Genomic DNA, 22,232 nt, shown 5'->3' with positions numbered 1-22,232 from the left:
TAGAATCAAATTGATCAAGGGATAGAAGAAAACCCAACAAAACCCAGTTCATTAATTCTGGTTAGTTTAATTTGCTTCTTGTTCATATTTGAACTTACAAGTGCAATTAGTTGGCACGAATTCACATGGATCAAGTAAATGTGGCATTTGGTCTTCTAAACATCAAAGATTGAAACTGTTTACAAGTAAACCTCAGGGGTGCATTGTGAAGAGAATCTAATGAATCCACAAAAGTCTAGACTTGCCAAAAGAACCAAAAAGGAATCCTTCAAACAATGTCCACTTGCCCTTTAATCGAATTCAAGACAACAATGAAGTTTCAAACAGTGGTACTAGAATTCACACTTCTGCGTCCATGAATCAAACAGTTGGTGGGCAATTAGGCAACCTAGCAACGAATTCTCTACAGAAAACACAACCCAGGAATCCAAAGAAGGAGAAGTTGTTTTACCTACCCAAAATGCTGAAAACAAGTGGAGAGGAAGCCGTGCCCCTGAGTGAAAGAGCCTCCACCACCAAATAGTGTTTCTTCGCACAAATTCTCCCATTCTGTACATGTGATAGGAATGATTTTTAGGTACAAGTATTTGTAACAAAGGTCACACTCAAATGGAGAAGCATTTGAAGTCACTTCTCAAACAGACTTTCTCTAATCATTATATGGAAGTGAGCTCCATACTGAAAATCCATAAGCCATGAAACTAAATGCCTTGAAAGTTATTGCTATATAACTAAATGCTATTTAAATATTTAACTTAGATATTTATAATAATATTTTGTATTAGTATTTTATTTTTATGTTATATTAATATAAAATATCAATTAAAATAATAAATTTAAGTGTTTAAATAACATTTTCATAATATATATGCATATATATACACACACTATAGGTTTGCTCGTGTTATGTAACAAGTAAAAAAATAAAATGGACAAAAGTTCAACTCAGCCCTCCAACTATGTCAATTAGGTTTATTGAGTATAAAATTAAGTTTTTATCCTAATAAACCCAATCCTTTTATTTACGGGCCTATTGAGTCATATTTTTGTTTGACTCCTATGTGTGACTTACACAAGCTAAACGTAGCGCACAAGTAGAAAGAAAATTTCTAGAAAATGAAAAAAAATCAATGTGGTCATTGGGATTGACCTTGGAACTACATGAGAATAAAGGAAAAAAGTTAGGATTATCGATAAAAGATTTAAGATAGATATGAATTTAGGATTTTATCTCATTGAGTAAATTGGAAAATGCATCATCCCATTTTCATAAATCGTTGAATGTAAAAATTCTATTGCAAGTTAGACCCAACTTCAACACAATCACATTGTGGAAATGAGTAATGCTTCCTTTTTCTGTATTGTGATATTAGGCATATGTCTTTCTTGCAAGTTTGACTCAAATTCTATAACAAGTTAAATAATAATGTTTTTGGAAACAAATACCCTACCAGAGTAGAAATTTTTGCATGGATTGTTGATTCTCTAGATACCCATCTTAGTGTCTTTATACCACAATAACAACACCTAACACCCCCCCCCCCCCTAAGTTAAAGTTAGGCAGATTGTTATTCTGACATCGTCGTGATGCAGTGGAAACACTTGAAGACGATCTTGTTGGTAAGCCTATCAATTCTATGATCTTCGATTTTGGATGAAAGATGAAAGAAGTTAGGATTTTTGTTTTCTTTTTCCTTTTACCATTAAATAAGGAAAAGTTTTTTTTCTATGATGTGATTAGCAATGCCCGTAAGTCATGCATGGGAAGCAAGCAAAAATTGGACTCAATAGGCCCATAAATAAAAGAATTGGGTTTATTAGGCCGAAAACTTAATTTTATGCTCAATAGACCTAATTGAAATAGTTGGAAGGTCGATATAAACCTTTGTCAAAAATAAAATATTTCAAAAATTTAGGTAATAATTGATAATTATAGTTGAATATTATCGAATGATGTTTTGTGTTTTTGTTTATCAATTTTTGATAATAGATTAGAAAAATCTAAAACTCAGTTTTATTTTAATATTTTAATTGAAAATTAAAATTAAATAATAAAAAAAGATATAAAACAAAATATGAAAGCTTTCCACTTTTACGAAAATAAACGTTTTCTAAAAAGAGTCAAAGATTCAAAGAAACATCTGGTGAGTTCTTTTACGAAAATACTATTTGGACACCCATTTGTAACACTCATATGACATTTATGTATTAACTAACGTATACTCGTGCCTAAAGACACGGTTTAAATAATATTAAGATTTAAATGTAGTTATAATTTATATGTATTATGTTGTAATAATTTTGCTTGTATTAAACGTTCTACAAAACTCAAACTTGTAAGATTTATAATGTTCATTAATATTGCAAATCAAAATATAAGAGCAAGTAAAAAAAAAAAATTGTAAACATTAAACAAAAATTAAAATGATTGTATATTTGTTAACGTTTTATAATAAAAAAATTACTCAATCTATATAATAAAACATATTAGTAAATGTTCTACAATATGAACAAATTAAATTAAAAATTAAATATCAAACAATATATACTAATTATCGCCGATAGCGATGGTCGTGGCCATCAATAGGTGGGGGGGACTCTTGTTTGGGGTTGGAGAACCTTGGGTTATCGACTATGAGTGGTTGGGAACTCTTGTGTTCCCAAACCTTGGGTTCTCCGATCATGCGTGTTCAAGAATTCTTTAATTTTTATATTATTTTAATTTTAAAAAATTAAAAATAAAATTAATAAAATAAAAATAAAATTAAAAAAATAAATTCTTTTTGAATATTTGCATCTTTAAGTAACTCAATAGGATAGATTAACCAATTTCACATTTCTTTAAATATCAAATATTCAACACTTAAAGATAAAAATATTAAATTTTGAATTAAGCTTCCTACTTTGAATAAAATTTTACATTTGATCATCATTGATTTTAAAAAGATATTTTTATTTCTTTTAGATCATCTATGTCAAATTCTAAATATTAAATTCTTATACATTAAAACTTATACTGTTAGTATTTTTTTATTTAAAACTTACATGATATTTCAAAACTTACATTGTTGATATTTAGAATATTTAAAAATTAAGTATTAAATGCTTTTAAAATTAGAATATTTAAAATGATACTCTTTAAAAGAAATTAAAAAAAAAATCCGTCGTCTATGATACTCTTTATTTTATAGCGGTCGAGTAGACACAAACTACAATTATAATTCTATCTTATTAACAGATACATAAATAGACACAAATTATAAGTGTAATGTTTCTACTTTTAAATATCGATTAAGGTAATTTTATCTAATTTTTTTTTACTTTCTATTAATGTGACTAACTTTAAATATTTTTCTAAATTATTTTATCTAAAAATATTTTCACAAAAAATAAAAATAAAAAACAACGAAATGGACTCAACTCACAAAACCCGCCCATCAACAATTTCTAAACAATACCAACCAGAGATTTAAATAATTCAAAAATAATTATTTTTACATCAATCAATTTGAAGGAGAAACCAGCACACATTGACACCTGCATCGGCCCTTTAGCTATCTCCCTTGCACCAAAACACACCCATCAACAATGCCATTTCCCCCAATTTTTTTCTTTTTTTTCATATTTTTTATTTATTTTTTTCTTTCTTTTCTTTTTTTATTTTATTTTTTCCTTCCCATCTTCTTCTTCCTCCTGCTTCTCCTTCACGCACGCCCAAAACCCTTGTTTTTCTTTTTTTTTTTTCTATATTTTATATTTTCTTTTATTTTCTTTCCTTTTTTTTTCTTTTCTTTTATTTATTTTATTTTTTCCTTCCCATCTTCTTCTTCCTCCTGCTTCTCCTTTCTTTTTTGTGTGTGTGTGTATACGCGTATGTGTGTAGATGCATATGTGTGTGTATATATATGTATGCGCGTATGTGTGTGTATATATATGTATGTGTTACGAACTTAGGATTAATAAAACAAAAGATAAATTACATTTAAGGCATATATCCCAGTTCTTCTTCTAATAGCAATTCATGATTTACATTTTTCACATTTTAAGGCATTATAAGCTCTCTTATAGTCGTCACCCACCATCCCATGGTCTGTCTCAAACGTTTTTCAACTGCCAAGTGGATTGGTAAAGCATGGCCAGTAGGAACAGTGGGTGTGGGGTTATCTACTTTTCTAAAACACATGTATATATGCCTGTGTGTATATGCATCTGTGTGTGTATATATGTATGCGCGTATGTGTGTGTATATATGTGTATGTGTGTGTTTGGGGACGGGCAATGGCATGGGTGGGGGTCTCAGAGAGAGAGACAGTGAGGGAGGGAGTGGTTGGGTATGTGAGAGATAGGGAGAGAGATAGTGAGGGAGGATGGGATGGTTTTGTTTGGGGGGGGTGTATTTGATCTGAATCAATTAACATTCAAAATTCATCTCAACTATTAGATTAAAATATATGTTAGATATTTTTAAAAATTGCTCTATTTTATTATATAGATTTATTATATTTTATAATATATTAATATAAATATATAATACATCAATGTATAAAACGTTATTAAAAATGTCATAAATGAATATTCAAATATAGCATTTTTTATTTCTTTTTAAGTGCTTATTTTTTGAGTCCGAAGTGAAGTAAAATCACGATGGGTAAATAAATTTCATTAAGTAGGTCTGAACATAGTTCTAACAAATTCAAATAACATACCACTCATTCAAATGGAATAACATCTAAATAGTAGATTTTTCAAGTTTTCTATGGAGTGTTTGAATGGCTAATGGACTTGATTTAACTCAATTGGACCAATGAACAACCATGAAAATGACCCATAACTAGAAGTTCAAGGAGTCTAACTAAACATGTCATATTGAGCACATTCATGGAAGGTAGGAAACTTATTCACGAGCACTTCTTCAATCAAAACTCAAAAATCTAGATTATCTTGCTTTAGATTAAAGTTTCATTGCTTTCCTAGAAACTACTTCTATGTGCAATGATAGTCGCTGAGTGTGTTCCTCTATATACTTTGTTCCTAATAAGTAGTGGATCTTTTTTGCTCGCAATATAGCTCATTTGATAATTCTCAGATCCTGAGATCTTTTTCATCATGCTAAGTAGAATAGATGTGAAAAGCCTACTACAAAACAAAAAGATAATACACCTATCAATCACCTGATGTTCTAATGATGAATAGAAGACCCTATTGGTATATTCTTATGTTTCCCTTTTTTATCAACGAGCCCCCTTATAGAGAGCTTCAGCAGATATATGGATTATGCTGCCTAGCAGGTCTCCTACTTTGAACCAATATCAAGACTATGGTATATAGATTTCGGACAAACAAAGCTTGGGGGAAAAGAAGGCAAATAACTACCAAATGCTTTGCACTCAATAATGGGGAACTTTTGCAGCCTAAGCATTTTGCACAGTGTTCTAAAGACACTATTACACAAATCAATTTCTAAAATATATCTTGAAATTAGCATAATCCTATTATAGAATGATAGTTCAATTGAAATGCGATCTTAAGACATACCTCACAGAATGCAATCCTATGTGATCGTCGTGGTGGTATTTTGCTAGGATTGAGCTCATGATTATGCTCCTTGATATAACCATATATAACCCACTTTCCACCATCTTTTGCGCTATCCTTATGATTGCATTGCATCCCCCTCCGGTAGCTGCTGGTCTCAAGGGAAGAATGATCTGCTCCCTCCATTTGTATATTTATCCGCACGGAAACCTTCTTTGGAACAAACAAACTCCCGTCCTATTATTGACTTATCTTAAAGTGATCGACGTGTACGGTTATTCCGTATGGTAAAGCCCACAGGTTGCCCATATTCCTCGTAGAATTCCCTAGCATCCTCTGCTGATTCAAACACCATACCAATATATGGTTCTAAAGACTCTAAACTTTGAGGTACATTTTCAAAAGATGGTTTTATGATGTCAGCATTTCCATTTAGGTTATCTACTGCTGTTTCATGACCATCAAATGTTTCAGCTAACAAACGCCTGTAGCTCCTGTTTGAATCAAACCCTTGTCCAGAAGTGCTTGGCATTATGATCTAACAGTAGTAGATAAGAAATTGCATAGCATCTATCAAAATTCTGAAGTTAACAAATTAAGTATAAGCAACGTGACACTAATTCTCAATGATCATTCAAAAAGAAAACAATAGAAGCATTTATGATTAGAGTATATTCCATCTTCCAATCGGACATTTCAACGTGCAACAACAGTTACAAAGGAAAATTTACAATTATAGCATTTACGATTTCTTTTTTTAAGTACTTACAATTATAGCATTACTCCTTATTTTTTGCATCTTAATGCAACCGAACAAAGACGGAATGAGAGCGACACTTTGTGAAGTCAAGGAAAGCAGGTCGATTCAGCGACGCCATAGGCAAATTCAGGAGAAGAAGAAGAAGAAGAAGAACTGGATTCAGAGTAATGGCGTACAGCGTTGTAAATTCAGTGATTCAGACTTTGGCGCCATTGATAGTCAACGAAGCGAAGCTTTTGAGCAATGTCCGCCGAGATGTTGCGAGCATCAAAGCTGAATTGGAGAGCATAAAGTCTTTCTTAAAAGACGCCGATCTTAAGGCAGAAACCGGAGATGAAATCGCCCTGGTTTGGGTGAAGCAGGTCCGGGAAGTGGCGTACCGAATCGAGGATGTGATCGATGAATACATGCTTGATCAAGGAAGAAGGTGTCGTTTCGGCAGTTTATTCCGCAGAGTAAACGTAGCCTCTCAGATTCAAGACATCAAACGGACGATTGGTGAGATCAAGGAGAGGGCTGACAGGTATGGATTCAGTGTGATACAAGGATCAGGGAGCGAAAGAATTGAATGGCCGTGGCATGATCCTCGAGTGGCTTCCCTCTTCATCGAGGAAGATGAACTCATCCATAGAAGCTTGGTTCAAGTGTCAAGTAAGAAACCTGATGGGAGAGTTAAAAAGTGCAGGGTGCATGATGTGGTGCGAGAGATCATTGTGACAAAGTCTATGGAGTTGAACTTTTGTCACGTTTTAGGAGCAGAGAATTCGAGTTTCAATGATATTACTCGAAGATTGTCGATGCATATGGATTGCAATTTGGACAATGTTTTTGAAAGGGCTAAGATATCCTGGATTCATTCAATTTTTCTTTTTCGAGTGGCTAAGTTGCCAGAGAAACCCCTGATGAGTACATTGGCAAGAAATTTCAAGCTTCTGAAAATGCTAGATCTTAGTGATGCTCCTTTGTTTCAAATTCATAAAGAAGTGGGGAATCCATTTCATTTGAGGTACCTAAGTGTAAGGCATACAAAGGTCACGGTGATTCCCAAGTCAATTGGGAAGCTGCACAACCTGCAGACTCTGGATTTGAATTATTGTCTTGTGCGTGAGTTACCTTCTCAGATCAACAGGCTCCATAAGTTGAGACATCTTTTGGCACTTAACTATGACTGGCGGAATTTAAGTTTAGATTCCATAAAAGGGGTAAACATGCGAGGAGGGATTGGTTGTTTAGAGGAGTTGCAGAAGCTGTGGCTTGTGGAGGCAAATCATGATGCAACCAACCTATTTAAAGAGCTTCAGAATTTGCAGAAGCTTAGGAAGTTGGGCATCTGCAAATTGAGAACAGAAAATTGCAAGGATCTTTTCAATGGCATTCAGAATACGAAACATCTTAAATTTTTTACATTATGCGCTATAAGTGAACATGAGATTCTGGATTTGGATTCGGTTTCTCATCCACCTAAATCTCTTGAGCGACTTGCCTTGTGTGGACATTTGAAAAAGCTGCCATGCTGGATTGCTCAACTTCAAAATCTACAAGATCTATAACTGCATTGGTCAGGTTTGGTTGATGATCCACTACACAGGCTTCAAGCTTTTCCTAACCTACTAGTGCTCTCTCTCAATGAAGTGTGTTATGCAGAGCAACTGTCTTTTAAGGCTGGATGGTTTCCAAAACTCAAGGGGCTAAATCTTAGTTCTCAAAGGGGATTGCGTTCAGTGATAATAGAGGAAGGGGCAATGACTCTTCTTGAAGAGCTAATAATTGGGCGATGTCAGCAGCTGCAAGAGGTTCCTTCAGGGATCCGTCACCTTAGGAAACTCACAACTCTTTTCTTTTTTCTTATGCCTACAAAGTTCCTAAACAGAATGCTACCAGACAAAGGCCAAGATCATTGGATTGTGAAGCATATACCAACTGTTAAGTTTGGTTTCTGGCTTCAAGGATTGAAATACAAAGTCTATGCTCCTAGGGAATTCCAAACTTATGCAAGTGACCTACAATTTAAGGATCAATGAAGCTTAAAATGGATCTCTTAATTGACAACCATATCCTCTTCTGTTTGCAGCTAGACCTGAAGGAAAAACTCTCAAATCATTCATGCAATGTTACAGAATGGACTAACTAACTAGGTAGGAGATTATTCATTTCAAAAAAGGTGTATCTCTATTTTTGATAATGATGTAGAGAGTGGATTTGGAGATTTGTTGAGATAGTAATGCCCGCAGATTACACTATTAGATGGTACCATAGAGTACACTATCTCTGCAAGCAAAGACAGAAACTTCATATAACTAACCCTCAATGGCCATTAAATGGAGTTGCTATCCCCTTTACAGGCATGAATGAACCATCCTGCTTATGCAAGCTGTACATGAGGTAGATGAAATCCAAAAATCCCTCCAGACAAAGAAAAAGAGATTAATTGTCAGCACACTGCAAGCCTATTGACAAAGGATGAACCCCCAAATGATCAAATGAACTAGGGTAAGATGGTCAAACCACCTGCTTACATGTGCTCCTACCTAAGGTGAGTGGAATCATGAGACTCCAAATTGCTAGAGTTCCATATATTACACACTATGTTATATGTTCATACAACCAAAACATCGAAATTGTTCCTGCACTGTTGAATTGGCAGGAAACTCAACGGTGGAATGAAATATAGAGTTAGTCCCCAGAATACATGTACTTACAGTGCATTTGGCAGAAAAGTTTTCTTGCTGATGGCAGTCATTCTCTAGACCTTCATAGGGGTTAAGGGTATGCTTTTTGGGCAAATAAGTTCAAAGGAAGCTACATGTTCGAGGCCCATTAATCATAAATCTATCTCTAGTTCAGATACTAGCCATCCTCAAATTCAAGTTCCTTCATAATTTTTATTATATCTTCAACTCTAATAGACATGAATTCTGCGTGTTCCTCAAGATCTTTAAGTTTCCCATTTAACTGTTGCTGGAATGCTGAAGATCTTTCTCTTTCATGCTGCAATTCGTCATAAAGTTCCTCAAAACCTAGAACATCTATATACAGTTCAGAGCAAAAATGGATAACCCACAAATTTCTCAAGGATCAACAAAGGCCTAATCCAGAAAATACTATACTTGGAAGTTCAGGTTTTCTTGATATTCCACTGTACATCCAGATCGATGATCATGATTAATACAATCTATTGAGTCTAAATCGTCACTGCTGGAGCCCAAGTGATCTTGCATTTTTTCTTGTACTTCAAATGCTCAAAAAGAAACCATCTTAAGCTTGAATCCAGAGCACAAAAAACACATTCACAAGATGCTCACAACCTTAAGCAATTAGATGACAAAAACCCATAAAAAGCACAAATCTTCTGCAGTCTCTATCTCAAATTCAAAAACCCATAAATATCTATTGAGTTTATTTGTTTTAAGCTTCTAACTTTCTTTAATTCTTTTTATCCTGGTTCATATTATCTGTTTCATATATAGGAAGACATGGGGGATTAAAACTGTAATTTTGACAGACAAAAATTAGAGAATGTTCTGGAAATTTTCCCTCTCCCACTCAGCATTCTAATTCTTGTGCTCCGTCAATTATTCTTATGCATATAATGATTAAACATGATCAATATTTTCATATAATGAAAACATAAACCTAGAGTAAGGGGACAAAAGTAAAAATTGCCTCCTCATGAATACAATTTTATGGAGAACAGAATTGAAAGTACGCGCTAGCTGATCCAAAGGAGTTGCCTCAAGAATTCAGGATAGATGATTAGAAATACTTATTTTGTGTTGTCTGCAATTTCATTGCAGTTTAACCCCAATGCATCTAAAGTTTAGCTTTTCTAGCTTCTGCTCTTCCATCCAAGAAATTCAACCTAAAGAACTGCAAGGGAAAAAGAAAAAAGAGCACAAAGCCCACTCACCAAGTGACTAAACTAAATATATTACCCATGGCCTAGAGATGCACACAACTCTCAGAGCTCGAGATGCAAATATTTTAACCCGTGGGTAACAAAAATGGACTAGGAGAAATTTTTAGAAATTAATCATAAATGGAATTGAATTCTCCGCAACTGATCTTAGATGAACAAGTTGCAAACACATAAAGCATCCAGACAACTCTCATTAAAAGCGACTACTCTAACCACAGCCACCGCTGGTTCTTGATTATAACATTTCACCCAATAGTGATAAAGTATGCACTCAGCAACTATCAAGTGAATCTAACAAACCTATGCAATGGCAGTATAACTATAATTACAAGAATGAGAAACGTACCGAAGAGTTCAATTTTGGGACGAAAGTCTACCGAGCTTTCATGAGCTTTTCTCCCAAATTGATGGTCAACTGCGGGCACAAAGACGTTCAGAATCCAGAAAATACAAAACAGAGAGAGAATCATGAGCTGCGATTGGTCAAATTCAGCCAGTAGCAGTACATTTCCATTCAAGCGTATGCAAATGCTAGAGAGACAGACAGACAGACAGACCCTAACCTGAGGAACTGCGGGAAATGTAGAAGGAAAACAGGAGGTTTCTTCTCGGCTCCTTCGACGCCCATCGACGAAGAGAGAGAGAGAGAGTGTGTGTGTGTTGCGAATTGATTAAGGGAAGGGACGATGCCGAACGACATCGTTTTTATTTTCTTCTCATCCAATACAAATTGGACTTGAGTCTAATTTTAAACCTCTATTTATAAATAAATTGAGTTTAAATTCAATAAAACTTAATTTATTAAAATTCGTAACCATATTAAATTAAAAATTTGAGTTTGTTTGTTAATATAAATAAGTTGGACTTGAGTTTAATTTTAAACCTCTATTTATAAATAAATTGAGTTTGAATTCAATAAAACTTAATTTGTTAAAATTCGTGACCATATTAAATTAAAAACTTGTTAATATTAATAGACTATATAAAAAGCTTGTAAACATGCTCATTTAAAAAGTTTGTAAATATCTCATAAATAAACTCATTTATAAATATATAAATATATTATTTAGGTAGTGTTTGTTATCCAAGATATAAATTAAAAAAAAGTGAAATATAAAAAGTATTTCAAACAAAAGTATTTTTTATTCTATTTATTAAATTTATCTGGCTACCTTTGAAAAATAAGTCACGTAATTTTTTATCTTACACTTTTCAAATAAATTTATCTCTCTCCCTCTCCAAATAAATTTATCTGGGACTTTACAAATAAAAAAATGACATATATGTCCGCATTTCAAAAAATTTAACAAAGAGTTTAATAAGCTTTATCTTAATTATTATAAACTTATCTTAACTATTTCATATATAATCCGAAAAATATTCCAATCTTATGTTCATACAATCTAATTTTACTTATTTTAACAAACGCTATATTAACATAAAGTTATTAAACTTTAAATTATTATAATATAACTAAATTGAATATATTTAAAATTAATATATATTAATTTAATAATATAATATATGTATATACATAATAAAACAAAATAATAAATTAAATTTAAACAAAATAATAGATTCTGGCAAGGCGAGCTATTAGCAAGCTTAAGCTCAAGCTCAAGCTGACCAACAAGTGCTTGAGCTTGAGTTGAGTTTGAGCTCAGCGAAACTTGATTCAATTGCAACTTTAAAAATTCTTTTATTTTTTAGATTGAAATTTTTATTTGAATATTTAAATATGATACTTTGATAATATCTATATTTATATGTTATATTTTATATCACAATAAATGCATGAGTATCATCAAAAGTAGAGAATATTTTAAAAATACTATAAATTTTAAAATAAATTAACAAAATCACGAGAAAAGTGAAATGGACCATATAAATTTTAAATGTTCATTCAACTAAGCTCTTTACTTGATTTCAACATAATCACAGGAGAAGAGAGAAATATAATAATAATAATAATATTCACGAGCCTTAGTCCCATTAAAAAAGTCAATTACATAAATTTTAACTCCTCATTTATCTCTATACCCGTAAAAAATGATTACAAGAGGGATGATCATACAAAGAGGGCTAGTCATAGAAAGCTTGTGGCTACCATTCTCATCTTCCATCCCATTCACACAACATAAACATACGAGTACATGTAGTACGAGTGAAAGAGCCTCCCCCACCATAGAATGTTTCTTCACAAAATTTCTCAATTATGTATATCTAATACTAGCAATTTTTAGATACAAATATTTGCAACAAAGGTCACACTCAAATGGAGGAGCATTTGAAGATACTTTTGAAGTCAGTTCTCAAACAAAGACTTACTCGAATCATTGCATGGAAGTTGGCTCCATATAGAAAAACGAGCCATTAAACCAAATACCTTAGAAAGCAAAATAAATGTTCCAGCGCGTATACTTATACATTTTTTTTATTTAAACACTTAAATTTGTTGTTATTTCAACTACACATTTAAACTATCCATTTCGAGTTAATTATACCCCTAAACTTTTTGTTTTTTCAATTATACTCCTTAAATATGTTTAATTCATTGTTCTTAACAAATTTGTTAAGATGTGCAATTGACTTGAAATTGCATAGTTTAGAAGTATAATTAAAATAATAAAAAAATTAAGGGTGTATTTAATTAAAAATTACATAGTTCAATAGTATAATTAAAACAACAAAAAGCTCAAGTGTCTGAATGAAAAAAACATGCAATTGTACAAGGACCAAAATATATATTTTGCCAAAGTTATTACTATACAACTACATGTGATTTAAACATTTAACTTTGATATTTATGGTAGTATTTGGTATTAATATTTTATATCTTATGTCATATTAATATAAAATATCAATTAAAATGATAAAATTAAGTATTTAAATAATATTTTCGTAATATATTTATATATACTCGAGGTTTGTTTGTGTTATGTAGCATGTAAAAAAATAAAATATTTTGAAAGTTTATGTAGTATTTGGTAATTATAGCTAAATTTTTATTTTTAAGACAAAATTTAAATAAAAATATAATTTGATATAATGATAAAATTAATTTTATTTTAAGTTGAAAGTCAGGAGTTCAAATTTTGTTAATAGGGTTAGTTTTTTTTTTTTAAAATAAAATGTATAGAAAATATCTTGATAATTCATAGAAGTTAGGTTGCATGAAAATGAAAATTAGAAATGAATATGATACACAACGAAAATAGAGATACGACATTTTTCAAAAAAAATAGGAAATGAAAAAGTGGAGAAACGTGTAAATAAAAACATATAAGGGCCTTTTTATAAATATTGTTTTTAATATAGAAAATTATATATTAAAAATTAAAATATAATAAATGATTTTGATATTATATATTATGATATATAATATAAAAATTCTCATATATTTTTATATTGTCATTTTGTTTTTAATAAAATATTTTGATGATAAAAAACTTTTTTAGAATTTGAAAATGATCAATGAGATTAATTTATAAAATATCTAAAATAATTTTGATGATATTGTTGTTCAAAGACTTTATACATTCCAATGATGGCAAAAGTAAAAAATTTCTAAATTTCCTCTCAATATATATATATATATATTGAAAAATATTTCATCTTGGAAAATAACATCATGGCATCAAAGAAAAGTTATTTTGAAATCAAATGAATTGTTGCATGAAATATGTCAAAATTATTTAAAAAATCATACTCATCTTTTAAAAATATAAGGCAAAACTATCAACTATATTAAGATAATTGTCCATTGTTTTGTGTCTTAGTTCATGGGCTATTAAATCAAGTAAAAATTGTCAATTGTTTTTTTAAGTACCCCCGCCTGGATATCTCCAACCACCCGGACTACCGGAACGGGAGCGCCTACGAAAGAGAAAAAGAGTGAAACACAAGACCAAAAACCACCCTGGCATGCATTCACAAAAATAAGAATAACGGAAGCGAAGCTAAACACATGCATGCACTACAGGTACCCCGCTATCACAGCGGTCACATGATAAGTAAATAAATATAGACTCCTGTGCCGATATACACGAGACTCAAGAAATGACCTGGCACAGCAAAAATAATAGAGTAAATCCTACTCAACCATCAAAGTTGACCGGAACTGACGGGGTTGCCTGTACACCATACTGACTCTGCCGCTAAGAGATGACTCCCTTGCCATGGCCCACGCTGGCACTACCTGGAATGATGGAAAGTAAGGTAAGTCGAGAGACTCAGCAAGCATAAGAAAAGAAAGGCTAAAGGCTACACAAAACAAGAAATCGAAATCTCTCCCCAAAATAAATCTCCAAGCACACACAAGCTATGAGACGCTACAACACAATAGTATAGTATAATAAAAACACATACCGGTCATTGGGGCCCACACAAGACACCTGGCACCCAAGTCCCATACCAACTTGTCGCTGCCCTAAAATGCAACATGTATCTCCAACAAACCTAAGCGCGCTGTCCCAAATCGGTACTCCCGTCACCCGTCCATGTCGGTACTCCCGACATCCAAGCCAGAGGCTCCCTCAGAACGGTACTCCCGTCCGAGAGCTAAATACTATCAATAGCCATGCAATGCACATAGAAATGCAATAGCGTAGTGAGCATCAACGTGATACACTAGCGCCCATACATCCAGGCATCAGGTCATGCTCCGCCCACATAGTAAACCACACGCGATGTATATGCCCGTGCCGGATGCAACCTGACCAAGCTAGAATGTCTGTGTCCAAGCATAGTCAATAAATGAATATTCCAACATGTAACCCGTATCCATGTGCATATCAAATCATGAACGGTAATACAATGTATCTAATCATGCAATAAATCACATACCGGCAGAGCTAGTCAGCAGTGCCCGGCACCGGTCAACGACCAATGACTAGGAGTGTCCACCCGATGGTCCACTTTAGGGCCGTACAATAGTCTACCCCAACGTCATCAACAACCGACCCCTGCCCTACTGCTCGATCGCTCTAATCAAACCATAAATAAATCCGAGAAAAACTATAAATAAACCCAATAAAATCATAAATAAACCCGCACGTCTAGAAACCTAGTTCCCAGACTGGGTCAACATCATTCCCAAAAGGAGTGGGGGCAGTACAAACCCCCATAGGCTCACAACAAATAAAATTCTAGAAGTCTCGAATTTAATTTAAATTAAAACAGATGAATAATAATTTAACAAATAAGGCTAGGTGCCGAATTAAAGTAAGGGAGATGATAAAATACGAGGAATCACGGGGTCTTTTACGGGAATTGAAGAACACGAGGAGAGGGTTAGGATCTTGCTTGAAAATAGCTGCTTTCAATCTCTTTTGTGCTCTCGATGCGAATTAAATCATTTCCTAGCAAATAACACAACCGGAACTTAAATTAATTATTTCTAATCGCACAAAATTTATAATTTAAACATATTACGCTTCTGCTAATTTTTTACCCACGTACTTGATCACTTCCTTTGCCGAAAAATCCCAAAATTCTTTTATTTTTTCCTTATTTTCTTTTCTTTCCTTTATTTTCTTTTATTTCTTTCTTCTTCTTCTTCCTTTCTTCTCACGCGCTTCTGTTCCTACACGTCTTGCTTCTTCCTTTTCCTTCTTTCCTTCTTCTTCTCCCTTTCTTCTTTCTTTTCTTCTTCTTCTTCTTCTTCTTCTTCCCGCGGCCGAACCAGCACCGCCGCGGCCGAGCTCCTTCCTCCAGCCGCCGCCACCTTCAGCTCCGCCTCCCACGGTCGCGCGCGCCGCCGCTGCTACTACCTCGCATTGCTGTTGGTCCGCGTCGTCCATGGCCTCGGCTTCTTCAAGCCGTTGCTGCTCCTCGTCGGCCATGGCAGCGGCTGCCATGACCGACTGGCCTCCGAGCTCTCGAGCTCAATTGAGCTCTCTCTCCATCTCCCTCTCTTACTCTATCTCTCACTCTCTGCTCGCCCTCAAGTTTACCCTCTCCAACTCTCATTCTCTCCTTTATTAATTCTCTGGTTTCCATTTGAGAGAAAATGGCCACTTTGCTTAACCTCTAAGCACACGCGCACCGCCACACAAAATTATAACATATTAATTAATTAAATAAATTTAATTTAGATAAATTTAATTTACACTTTTATTATTTTTGGGATATTACAGTTCTCTCCTCCTTATTAGAATTTCGTCCTTGAAATTCGCGCTTAGTCCATGACCTCAAGATACGCTCACAATTCTCTTGATATTACTCAACATCTTCTCTAAGATATTCCATATCATCATTTTCCAGTTCTCACAAATCTGAGTCTACTACATATCCTACTTGACTTATTACACCAACATAACTCCCTAATCTATCACCTCTATTGGATCACGTTATGGCCACTGATACCTCAACCGACGTAAGGAACGTCATTAATCATAACTCAACATGGTTCGTCTATTACAATATCATAACTCAATCGTTCCCCAAGACTATCTCGCGTTCTCATCGCACTTCCATTTGGTACTATCTCAATTACATATCAACCTAAAGGAGATCCCAAAATTCAAAGATATTCAATCTCAATGATAAACTAACTCGCAGCACCAGGCTCAATGCAAATGCAGCTAATTCCAGATACAAGCAGTGGTGATAGGAGTAGAGCCACTCTCTTGCATGACGAGAGGCTAGTACTCGGTAACGTGATTGGGACCTGCCACGTACCTACGAGGCATAGGGACATGGAAACGATACCCCATACGCAATCAAGGATTAAGCAACAATATCCTTTAATTTGACTTTTTCAACTGATTCCTAACCAGGTACACAACATTTTCTCGGCAGTACTTTCTCCCACAATTTGTCGTGTACACTCGAGGTCCTGTCAATAAATATGGCTAATCATTTAATCAGAACTATTGAGGAATAAACGTTCTCCACTCAATATATCTCAAGAGCCAAAGGTCACCAGATCTCCCCTCCTTAAAGGAATCGACATACCTACGATGACTTATTCGATGACCACAGTCTTGACCTGCTGCTGATCTTAACTCCAAATAGCTAAATGACCATACCTCCTCTTAATCACTATATACTAACCTTGACCTCCTCAAAGTCTCTATAACTTAGCTAGAACACGATCTTTTAGAACTAGTGTTATCTGCCCTGAAGCCTACTCGACTGAAAACACCTCATCATATTAGTATCTGTTCTAATCCCCAGAGCATCTCATAAGTTTCCCCAACAACGAAAAGTAACTATCGTGGGTTAAGCATTCTACTGACTGGCATAACCGACCATCTCGTGCTTCCATCGATGTACCACTTGACCAGCACCCAGAGGAGTCTCATCTCCTCACTCGGTCAATAACCGACCTTAAGACGAGTGGTCTGCAATTAGTACCGAGCGTACTCATAGCAACTACTATCCTTACAATAAAATTCAACAATTACTTAGATATAGAACTAACTTCGGTTCTAGCCATACACCCGGATATCTCCTACAACATCAATCTAGGGTTCTTATTTCTTATTCACTTTATCAAATATGCTCCATGGTAGCGCAAAACGTCTACTACCACCTTTGCCTTACCCTATTTATTATTGAATCTCACAGCCTTAGTCCTTTACCACGCTAACCGCGGCGTCACCTGTACTCTACTCCACCTGTAAGAACTAAACACCCACACCCTATCCAGGTAGTGATGCCGAATCTCCAAGCAACATAACCGCTGTAAACTCCAAGTCTACAATTCCATAGTAGTCCTTTAGTTAATTCCCATCACAGATCTCTCTTGGAATAAGCTTGACTCTATCCAGATTCAATTAAACTTAGTGTTACTGTCCTAAACCTCCAAGGAATGTAAAACCCTTAGAACCTCAATTTGCCTTCACACCCTATCACATAACACATCTCCCAGCTTTCAGTTTCTTATCCTAATACACCCTGTACACATCTCGGTACCTACGGGTCTACCATTTACCATCGGACTCCTATAGCACATTTCCACCATGTGGGATATTTCCGTACCTCTCCTACAAAAATCCAATCATGGACCTCCAGCTCATATTCTACCATGACCTCATCTCTCAAGAAATTGACGCAAGCATTTATAGGGCGTCGGCAATGCCTGGCGAGACCAAGGAAACTCTAGACCTCTATCTCTGTCGCCGGCCCGACCAATCCATAAATACTGCAAAGGCATCGGTCAACCCCAAATGGCATGGCCACGAACTTATAGCGGTCGTACGAGTACGACAAGCAATCATTAGAAAACACATTGGAGTTAGCCCGACAAATCATTTACTCAGGAGAAAAGAACATTTATGCCTCAAGGCTGCCCGGTTTAATCATAGGGTCAATCCCTTACTAAAACAACTTCGTTGGTGAATCTTCAAGAAGGTTAAGAATATCCCTCGCTCATTCACAACCAGGGAGGAATCAAGCCATACATGCCTTTATCATGAGCAACGTACGCCCTAAATGCAGATTTAAAAGTTCCCTTAATTACTTTCCTTAGACAAGGTACGTGCTATCTCTAATCCGCATCACCAATAGACAATGATTAGGGACCCAACAAGTCCACCACAAATCAGGTATTCGGTCCACTTAGTCTTAGCGAAAACAATCCGCAACCAAATGTCCATCGCAGGGTTGGCCTATGACTTTCTAGGTCCATACCATTCATCACATCAGGTCACTAGGACACTCTTTGCTCATAGCAATGACTACTTGATTCCTAAGGATCCCAAGGCTCACAAGTTTACCTAATACATCTCATTACATAATACCTTCAAACATTGCACATGATGTTTCTCACACCATTCCCATCCTTACAAAATTCGTAATTTACAACCACACATTTGCATTGCAGCCCCCTAATACTCATACTAACTAGGGCTCCCCTCGTCACCCCTGGCAATCGAGGTAGCTTCCTCTGCCAGGTAAGCTAAGTCCTCATTGCTAGCTACGCTGGAGCTAGGTCCAACAAGTCCCTCTGGTGGCCATGACAGTACCCTCACGGTGGCTCGAACTGACTGGGTGTTAGGTAGTGCTCCAATCCTGGGCACATCTTGTACCGGTCCCTGGTAAGGCTCCCAAATGACAACTTGTTGCCTCACAGCCTTGGCAAAAGCATCATAATGGAACGGAGGCTCCCATCATTCATCATTACTTCAGTCAACCACCTCCACACGTCATTCATATGCTCATGGGGGAACATGACTTGTCTCTCTAACAATCACCAAAAGATCTTGTAAATCATCTCTTGAAATAACTCGTTAAGCCGATACATATAACTCACTAGGTATTCCTCTTCGTCTTGCCCGCCTCCCCATCTAGAAGCAAACTCTTGTTCCCACGGACACCATAAATGATCCAATTCTAGAAGGTTATTCGGATTAGGTAGGGGTACATCGGGATCTGGCCTCCGGGTTCCAATGGAAATACTCAAAATCTGCATACAACACTAAATATCAGGCAAATAAATTACGACTAAACCAACCTCTTACCTAAACACCTAGGGTAGGCACAAGTCCTGAATAAACCCCATTCATACCCTTCACAGTCCCATCCTAACGTGCACTTATCACCCCTGCATGAACATAAATTGGGACACAGTCTCTCACACGAATCAACAAAACTCAACGCAGCCTGACCCTATTTGATTCACCTAGACGTCCCTAACTCTACCTGACAACCTTGGTGTACAGGAACTTGTTCCCTAAAACTGACTCAAACTACGCTCTAATACCAACATTCAACATTGTAAGCACCCCCGCCCGGATATCCCCAACCACCCGGACTACAGGAACGGGAGCGCCTACGGAAGAGAAAAAGAGTGAAACACAAGACCAAAAACCACCCTGGCATGCATTCACAAAAATAAGAACAACGGAAGCGAAGCTAAACACATGCATGCACTATGGGTACCTCGCTATCACAGCGGTCACATGATAAGTAAATAAACATAGACTCTTGTGCCGACGTACACGAGACTCGAGAAATGACCTGGCACAACAAAAATAATAGAGTAAATCCTACTCAACCATCAAAGTTGACCGGGACTGACAGGGCTGCCTGTACACCATACCGACTCTGCCACTAAGAGATGACTCCCTTGCCATGGCCTACGCTAGCACTACCTGGAATGATGGAAAGCAAAGTGAGTCGAGAGACTCAACAAGCATAAGAAAAGAAAGGCTGAAGGCTACACAAAACCAGAAATCGAAATCTCTCCCCAGAATAAACCCCCAGGCACACACAAGCCATGAGACGCTACAACACAATAGCATAGCATAATAAAAATACATACCGGTCCTTGGGGCCCACACAAGACACCTGGCACCCAAGTCCCATACCAACCTGTCGCTGCCCTAAAAGGCAACATGTATCTCCAACAAACCTACGCGCGCTGTCCCAGGTCGGTACTCCCATCACCCGTCCATGTCGGTACTCCCGACATCCGAGCCAGAAGCTCCCTCAGAATGGTACTCCCGTCCAAGAACTAAATACTACCAGTAGCCATGCAATGCACATAGAAATGCAATGGCGTAGTGAGCATCAACGTGATACACCGACGCCCATACATCCAAGCATTAGGCCATGCTCCGCCCACATAGTAAACCACACGCGATGCATATGCCCGTGCCGGATGTAACCTGACCAAGCTAGAATGTCCGTGTCCAAGCATAGTTAATAAATGAATATCCCAACATGCAACCCGTACCCATGTGCATATCAAATCATGAACGGTAATACAATGTATCTAATCATGCAATAAATCACATACCGGCAGAGCTAGTCAGCAGTGCCCAGCACCGGTCAACGGCCAGTGACTAGGAGTGTCCACCCGACGGTCCACTTCAAGGCCGTACAATAGTCTACCCCAACGTCACCAACAACCGACCCCTGCCCTACTACTCGATCGCTCTAACCGAATCATAAATAAATCCGAGAAAAACTGTAAATAAACCCAATAAAATCGTAAATAAACCTGCATGTGTAGGAACCTAGTTCCCAGGCTGGGTCAACATCATTCCCAAAAGGAATGGGGGCGGTACAAACCCCCATAGGCTCACAACGAATAAAATTCTAGAAGTCTCGGATTTAATTTAAATTAAAACAGATGAATAATAATTCAACAAATAAGACTAGGTGCCGAATTAAAGTAAAGGAGATGATAAAATACGAGGAATCACGGGGTCTTTTACGGGAATTGAAGAACACGAGGAGAGGGTTAGGAGTTTGCCTGAAAATAGCTGCTTTCAGTCTCTTTTGTGCTCTCGATGCGAATTAAATCATTTCCTAGCAAATAACACAACCAGAACTTAAATTAATTATTTCTAATCGCGTAAAATTTATAATTTAAACAAATCGCACTTTTGCTAATTTTTTACCCACGTACCTGATCACTTCCTTTGCCGAAAAATCCCAAAATTCTTTTATTTTTTCCTTATTTTCTTTTCTTTCCTTTCTTTACTTTTCTTTTCTTTATTTTTTCTTCTTCTCTTCTTCTTCCTTTCTTCTCCCGCGCCCCTGCTCCTACGCGCCTTGCTTCTTCCTCTTCCTGCTTTCCCTCTTCTTCTCTCTTTCTTCTTTCCCTCTTCTTCTCTCTTTCTTCTTTCTTTTCTTCTTCTTCTTCTTCCCGCGGCCGAACCAGCACCAACGCAGCCGAGCTCCTTCCTCCAGCCGCCGCCTCCAACTCCGCCTCCCACGGCCGCGCGCGCTGATGTTGCTGCTACTACCTCACGTCGCCGCCGCCGCTGCTCCGCGTCGTCCATGGCCCCGACTTCTTCAAGACGCTACTGCTGCTCGTCGGCCATGGCAGCCGTTACCATGGCCGATTGGCCTCCAAGCTCTCTCTCTCAGTTGAGCTCTTTCTCCATCTCCCTCTCTTACTTTATCTCTCACTCTCTGCTCGCCCTCAAGTTCACCATCTCCAACTCTCCTTCTCTCCTCTGTTAATTCTCTGGTTTCCATTTGACAGAAAATGGCCACTTTGCTTAACCTTTAAGCACATGCGCACCGCCACACAAAATTATAACATATTAATTAATTAAATAA

At 36.3% G+C, this 22,232-nt stretch overlaps 1 protein-coding gene and 2 long non-coding RNA genes across 4 annotated transcripts in view; all 3 read right to left on the bottom strand.

Annotated features, from left to right (window-relative positions):
* LOC127810808 (uncharacterized) overlaps positions 1 to 22,232 on the bottom strand; it is a 66,632-nt gene that overhangs the window by 1,945 nt on the left and 42,455 nt on the right. The window lies entirely within an intron of this gene.
* On the bottom strand, positions 112 to 10,869 carry LOC127810805 (uncharacterized). The gene is made up of 3 exons (XR_008025584.1): positions 10,775 to 10,869; positions 10,558 to 10,626; positions 112 to 549 (listed from the first exon to the last, which is right to left on the bottom strand). It is a non-coding gene; the product is annotated as an uncharacterized LOC127810805 (long non-coding RNA).
* Positions 14,078 to 22,232, bottom strand: part of LOC127810804 (uncharacterized) — a 52,658-nt gene continuing 44,503 nt past the window's right edge. For both annotated transcript variants that reach the window (XR_008025582.1, XR_008025578.1), the window contains exon 4: positions 14,078 to 14,409. The gene's annotated coding sequence lies outside the window, so the exon portion shown is untranslated. The remainder of the gene's footprint in view (positions 14,410 to 22,232) is intronic.

This window comes from Diospyros lotus, chromosome 10 (assembly GCF_014633365.1).
Source record: "Diospyros lotus cultivar Yz01 chromosome 10, ASM1463336v1, whole genome shotgun sequence".
NCBI classification, from domain to species: Eukaryota; Viridiplantae; Streptophyta; class Magnoliopsida; order Ericales; family Ebenaceae; genus Diospyros; species Diospyros lotus.
Note: the sequence above shows the minus strand (reverse complement) of the source record. Positions and strands in the feature narration are given on the sequence as shown.